This window comes from Homarus americanus, unplaced genomic scaffold (genome assembly GCF_018991925.1).
Source record: "Homarus americanus isolate GMGI-L3 unplaced genomic scaffold, GMGI_Hamer_2.0 scaffold16022, whole genome shotgun sequence".
Classification (NCBI taxonomy): Eukaryota; Metazoa; Arthropoda; class Malacostraca; order Decapoda; family Nephropidae; genus Homarus; species Homarus americanus.
Genome location: NW_024752245.1, coordinates 464,751 through 471,734, shown reverse-complemented (window position 1 = coordinate 471,734; position 6,984 = coordinate 464,751).

Below are 6,984 nucleotides of genomic sequence, written 5' to 3'. Positions count from 1 at the left end.
AGTGGTCAAAAATGCATTCAACTTGCTAACTCCCTTTTGAGATAGAAATAAAATTAAAATACTAAAAGTAACTGGTCAGCTCATTAGCTGATTGGGCAGTCAGTCATTTCTCCGTTACATACTGTTGGCAAGTACCGATCATATACAGGTTCTTGAAACTACCTGAACGTGTGCCAATGTTAGTCAAGTCTTGGTAATAAATGAGGTTATGCCCAGTGCAGGCTATTATGAGGTTCACAGCTCTTACTCCAAAGAGTTTAGCTTTAATAGTTTACTGTACTTAAGTCTTCTTTTACTTGAGACTTTGGCCTTAAGTGGGTTGGCCATTGGCTAGCTCCAAGTATAAACACTTGACTGAGTTATGTCCTTTTAGGTGCTTATAAATTTCTATAATTTACCCCTTACCCTCCCACAGTATAAACTAGGCAATTAAAAGCATTCCTTAGTAGTTACTGGTACGTATTACAGTAAAACCTCGATTAACCGACCCTCAATTAACCGACTTTCGGATTAGCCGTCAATCCCGAACTCCTAAAAAAAAAATTTTTTTTATTTTTTTTAAAGGGATTAGCCAACCCGGGCACAGGTCACTTACCCACATCGGGGCCTGGGGGGCGATAATGTAATAATATTAATAATGATCATGATAATAATAATAATAATAATAATACAGTAATAGTAATAAAGAACCATAAATTAATGCAAAAATGAAAAAAAAAATCAAGAGTGAGAAACAATATATGTATGTTGTGTTGTCAATAGTAAGAGAAGCAATTGAGACCCTGCAATTGTGTGTAAATGAGGTTGAAATTCAGATGAGCAACCTGGGACTTGGTCACAATTTTTGTGATGACATAGTATGTGCTTTGACTTTTCCATTTTTTATTCACGGTGTCTGTGCTGGTTCATATTTATTTACTGAAGTGGTTAATGTTTTAAAGCAAATTCTATTGAAATATGAATGGCAAATGAACAAAAATGAATAGAGGGAATTAATTGAGGTAGGTGATTAATGGCACGAAATCGTCATCTGTACCTGTAACAAGTGGGGTACCACAGGGCAGTGTATTGGGCCCGCTGTTGTTTGTTTGTTTCATAAATGACATGCCTGACGTTGTACACTCCTCCATACAAATGTTTGCCGATGATGGCAAGTTATTTCGGGAAATTAAGAACCAAGCGGACTGTGAAGAGCTGCAGAAGGACCTCTGTAGGCTCCAGGAATGGTCGAAGAAATGGCTGCTGAGATTCAATGTCACGAAGTGTAAGAGGATGCACCTGGGGCGTACCAACGGTAAGGAGGCGTATCATATGTCCCAACGGGATGAAGAAAATGCACTAGTTGAGACTGTGTGTGAGAAGGACCTAGGTGTGTATGTTGACAATGAGCTGAAGTTCTCGGGCCATTGTGAGAAGAAGGTAAATCAGGCAAATAAATTATTGGGTCTTATAAGAAGGTCGTTCAGATATCTAGACGGTCCGTCCCTCGTGACGCTCTTCAGGAGTGAAGTGCTTCCCCATCTGGAGTACTGTCACCCCATCTGGTCCCCGAGATATGCTAGGGACTGTCAGTTGGTTGAAAATGTTCAAAGGAGGGCCACCAAACTGGTGCCTGCACTTCGGCACCTCAGCTACCCTGAGAGATTGGAGCGCCTGAACTTGCCTAGCTTATACTACAGACGGGCAAGGGGGGACCTAGTTGAGGTGTATAAGCATCTCAGGAGGCACTACTCAGTTGAGTGTCCTTACTTGGAGCTGGCGGACGCTCGCCCCACAAGGGGTCACAGCTCAAGATTGAAGAAGCCGCAAGTCCAGAAAACCGTGAGGGCAAACTTTTTCGGAGTGAGGGTTGTAAACTCTTGGAACAATCTACCAGAGAGTGTTGTGACGGCACCGAGTGTGAGCTCTTTCAAGAGAAGACTTGACCAACACTGGAGCGGGTTCAGGTACATTCAGGAGCCGGTGCATGCCCAGTATTTGCCAACAGTGCGTGACAGAGACGTGACCGATCGCCCGGGCGGCTAGCGAGCCGATCTTTTGGTGAAGAATATAAATGAAAAGAGACGTGACCGATCGCCCAAGCGGCTAACAAGCCGATCAGTGGCGAAGAGGATAAAAGTAAAAAAGTAAAAGTAAATATTGAGTCTCATTACATATGTTGCCATACATATATGACCAGCAATGATTTAATGTAACTAAAACTAATTCTTAATAAAAAGTATATATATATATATATATATATATATATATATATATATATATATATATATATATATATATATATATATATATATATATATATATATATATATATATATATATATATATATAATATATATATATATATAATGAGTTTGCAATAAAGAACAAGGGTGTGCAGGAATCAATTAATGGCTGTAGGATCCCTCAATTGATAAAACATCCATCAGTGTTGTCAGAAAAGGTGGGCACTATGCTGAGCAACACAACCAGAAAGAGAACTTGTAGTAACTTACGTGATATCCAACTCTGGTTCACACCTGTACCTGGCGCCCACTGCTTTTGCTTGCTGTACCGACTGTATGATGCGGTCCATGTTACCTTGTAGGTCCATGGCCCACTGACTGAGGGCGCATGTTGAAAGTACTGCAACACGACCCATCCTCACCTCAACACGATCTTCACTCCTGAGATAATACTGTGCAGTCATTATTATTTATTAAAATAATTATAAATAATTAGCAATATATTCTTAAATAATACAACGTGGGTATTGGTAGTAAGGTGTGTATCTATCACTATTCATAACTACCGAATGCAAAGAAAGTAAAATCAACAGAAAGTATTATAGTTACCGTAAAACAAAATCTCTAGCGCCCCAACGACCATTTTCTATGAAGTGTGGCTTGTCCAATAGATGACACGAGTGAGGGGCGTTATGGTTCCATACGCTACGTCACGGTCTGAGTTTCTTGGCCTACCGGACTCACGACGCGTCTTTCAACAATCACGATGCTCCTCCAACCACACGGTAATGTTTGCTTAACGCTGACAGTGTTTTCAAAGAAGCTTTAATCACGTCTTGTGAATTTTTTCTATCTTCTACACGAGTGACACTAGTGATTATGGCATGTCTGGCTCTTCTTAAGAGAAGAAAAGAATGGAAAACTGAACTGTCAGAGTGGGCATTTTCAAGACCAGACTTTACCAACACTGGCGCAGGTACAGTTACATTCAAGAGCCAGTCCCGCTAACAGACGTGATGGAAACAAGCAAAAAACTCGGCTCATGTTTTATAACCACCTTACATTGGCGGTTGTTTGGCGAACGAAGGCGAGAAAACAAGATTGTTTATGGAGGTCACTGCTGTAAATGACTGACGCCAGAATGGTGAGTGTTAACTACCTTTTTGGGTATGGTCGAGGTGACGGTTACTGGTTGAAATTATTTATGGAATTACACCAAAATTTATGGAGATGTTATTTACATGATACTAAACAAGAAAATGAAAACGCAATGCACATAAACTGACCCAATCCACCTGACCCACACAAACCCACCTAACCATACGTTACTTCCCTCCCGGACCCCTCATCAGATAGCGTTTACTTTGATATGGTACCATTGTAAGCACCCTCATTGAAGTGGCATTGTATGATTTTACGTGTTTTGTGGACGCATTATGACTGTTGCATTTTTTATTTTTATTAAAACATTGGGGTATCGTTCCGTGTATTAAACATGAGGAAGGCATTTATTGTTTGATAATTTTGTTAATAACCATAACTTTTGAAATATGGTTTTGTTCATTTTGCAAAAGTCGTGAGTATAATAGTCACGCATATCATTTCATTTCACCACGTAAATTCATTCACATATATTTTTTTTACTTATACTGCATTAGTCTACACATGTTCAGATGCCTATTTAAAACAAAAATGAGATAGATACCATGGTTATTTGGCTTGTTCATAAGTTATGGGATTTTCAACATTGGCAAACTTTAACTGCAGCTTTCTCAACTCTTTAAAATCAGTGGAAGGCTAGTTATACATACCGAACATATCCTTTGTCTCCGTACAAATAGCAACGGTCTATTCAAGGGTCCTATCGGGTTGAGCGTATGATAATGATGACTGGGCTATAAATTTCAGTCTTGCCATCAATAACTTAAATATGTGTTGGGAGATAATACCCAGTGTTCTCACTGGTTACTAGCAAAACCAATTATTGATAAAGTCTACTTTAATTATACGAGTATAATTGTCGTATATTGTAGGTAAGGAAAAAATATATACCTTAAAACACACGCACACACAGGTGTAATCTTACTACAATTTGCGTATAAAAACTATTTTTTGGTAATATAATCAATGATCTTACCTCTGATAACAACAGCCACCACTTCTAAAGGCAGCGGCCGAGCCACTAAATCTGCTGTCATGTCATTGGCAGTGTGGCTGGGTACTTTGGGTAAAGTGAAGAGTAACGTCTGGTACACCAAAACTCTAACTTAAATTAATGATAAAACTTTCTGAACTTAAGTAATATTACCCCAAAACGGTAGGATTGATAAAAATAAACCCCAAATTCCCTTAAATTCAATAATACCCATAAAAATGGTAACATTCAATAAAATCAACCCTTAAGCTGTTAAAGACACTGAATTCAGCTAGGTTTAGCCAATTTTTTGCTATATTGACAACACTGCCAGCGGGTTTCTCGAGTGCTACATGAATCTCGCTGCCAGAGGCCGCTTTTTTTTTTTACAGGGATTAGCCCACCCGGGCACAGGTCGCTGACCCACATTGGGGCCTGAGGGGCGAAAATGTAGTAATGATAATGATAATAATAAAGAACCATAAAGAAATACAAAAATGAAAAAAAAATCTAAAGTGAGAAACAATATATGTACAGTATGTTGCGTTGTCAAAGTAAGAGAACCAATTGAGACCCTCCAATTGTGTGTAAATGAGGCAGAAGTCAGCTCAACAACCTGGGACTTGGTCACCATTAGACAACACATTTTTTTATTTTTTTAGTTTATTGGGCACCCCTCTACATCCTGTGCAAGGTGAAGTGCTGAAGCGCTTACTGCGCTCATCTGGGGAACATGCTAAGTTCATGCTTGCCTTTATGTCTCATAAGTTAAGGGCGTAGAAGCCTGAATGGTTATAGGTTTTTTGGCAAGGGCGTAAAAGCCTGAAGAGTCATAGGTTTTTTTTTTGTCAGCAAGTTATTGGAAGCTCCAACAACTTTCCCTGAATACGAATTCGCAACTTTTCGATTTACAACAGGTACCTACTTTACTGCTAGGTGAACAGGGACCATGGGGGCTAGGAAAGGTGTCCAAACAACTTTCCACTGGCCCGGGAGTCGAACCCGTGACATCTCGCTTGTTAGGCAAGAGCGGTACCGCTCTACCACCAGCGCTTCCAAGATAACATATTATGCTTCCAATATCTTCCCAGGCTGTAGTACTTCCCTGCTTGGTAGCTGATTACTACCTACTACCTATCAGCAGCAAGAGATATGTATAGTCTTTTTTATTTTATTATTGATGACTACTGTACTGTCTACCAAACTAGACTACGTGCTTAAAACCTTGGTAGATCATGGAGTCTTACAAGGTGTCTCAACGTAACAGCTGACAACATAAATCAACCACACTTAACCAAAGACTCGAGGACTCTAGAGTGAATTAGTGTTGGTTTGGACACATTTTACGTTAAGTTCATTTCTGTTGTCCACTTTAGAAATTTGACATCTAGCACTACCCAGCTAACGGGAACACTGGCCGCTTGTCTACTGCCACCATGACAACAATGATGAGTCAAACTCAGCCTCGCCTCTCAACTTCAAATACTGTATTCTGCATCATCTACTTTCTTTCTCTGTGTTTAGCTATCTATCCGTCTTTATCGATCTACCTATCTATATGCTTATTTATCTCTCTTTTTGTTATCTTTACTCCTCTTCCACCGTTGTGTAGAGTGGATCAAGGGATATATAAACAAAAGGTGAAATAATTGGGAAAGTTGTGTAATGCACGACTTGGCTCTCCTGTAGTCTGATGTAATTGGCATACTGTATCCTCTTCGCCACTGACCGGCTTGCTAGCTACGTGGGCGGTCGGTCACGTCTCTGTTATGCACTGTTAGCAGGTACTGGGCATATCCTGTCTAAAGAATGTATTTGTATCCACGCCAGAGTTGGTCATGTCTAGTCTTGAATGAGCTCACACTCAGTGCCGTCACAAAGCTCTCTGGCAGATTGTTCCAAGAGCTCACATCCTTTACCCCAGAACAGTTTGCCCTGACAATTTACTGAATTTGTGGATTCTTGAACGTTAAGGTGTGACTTTTAGTAGGGCGGGCATTCGGAGGGATTTACAGACTTGTCCACCTACAGTACTGTAAAGGAATATGTTCTAAGCGTGGCCACATACTCTTTTAGTATCATTATGATCTCCAGTGGCCTGATATATTACCATGGGATACTTAGATCCAGTCCTAAGAAGCTAGTTTCAAATGGGTTAGTTTAAGGTGCACTAAGCTGCCACTAAGCCAACAGTTTAAAGTAGGTTTAAAGGATAATAACTTCATTTTTGTTGTAAATCCTCTTAATTAATGTCAACAGGAGGAATGGCGGACACAATTGGTCTTGGTGTCAGACGATGTGTTCAAGATAGTCGTGACACTAATACTTTTGTTGACATCATTTGATGTAAAGACATTGCAAAGACACTGATTATTATTAACCAACTACAAAAATTTACAAATAATGATAGGGACAATGTTGTGTTAGTTTGGTGAGTGAATGTGTGGTGCAAGATAATGATGTAGCTAGAAGTTACTCAGTTTTTACCATTTTCTATTTTGTTTCATCTTATTAAAGCAATAATGTGGTTGTAATAAAAACATAGTGTACAACACTTTAAAATGTACTGTATATAAGTATAGAGATTTTCAGTTAGACAGTACTGTGGATAATAATTTCAATAAA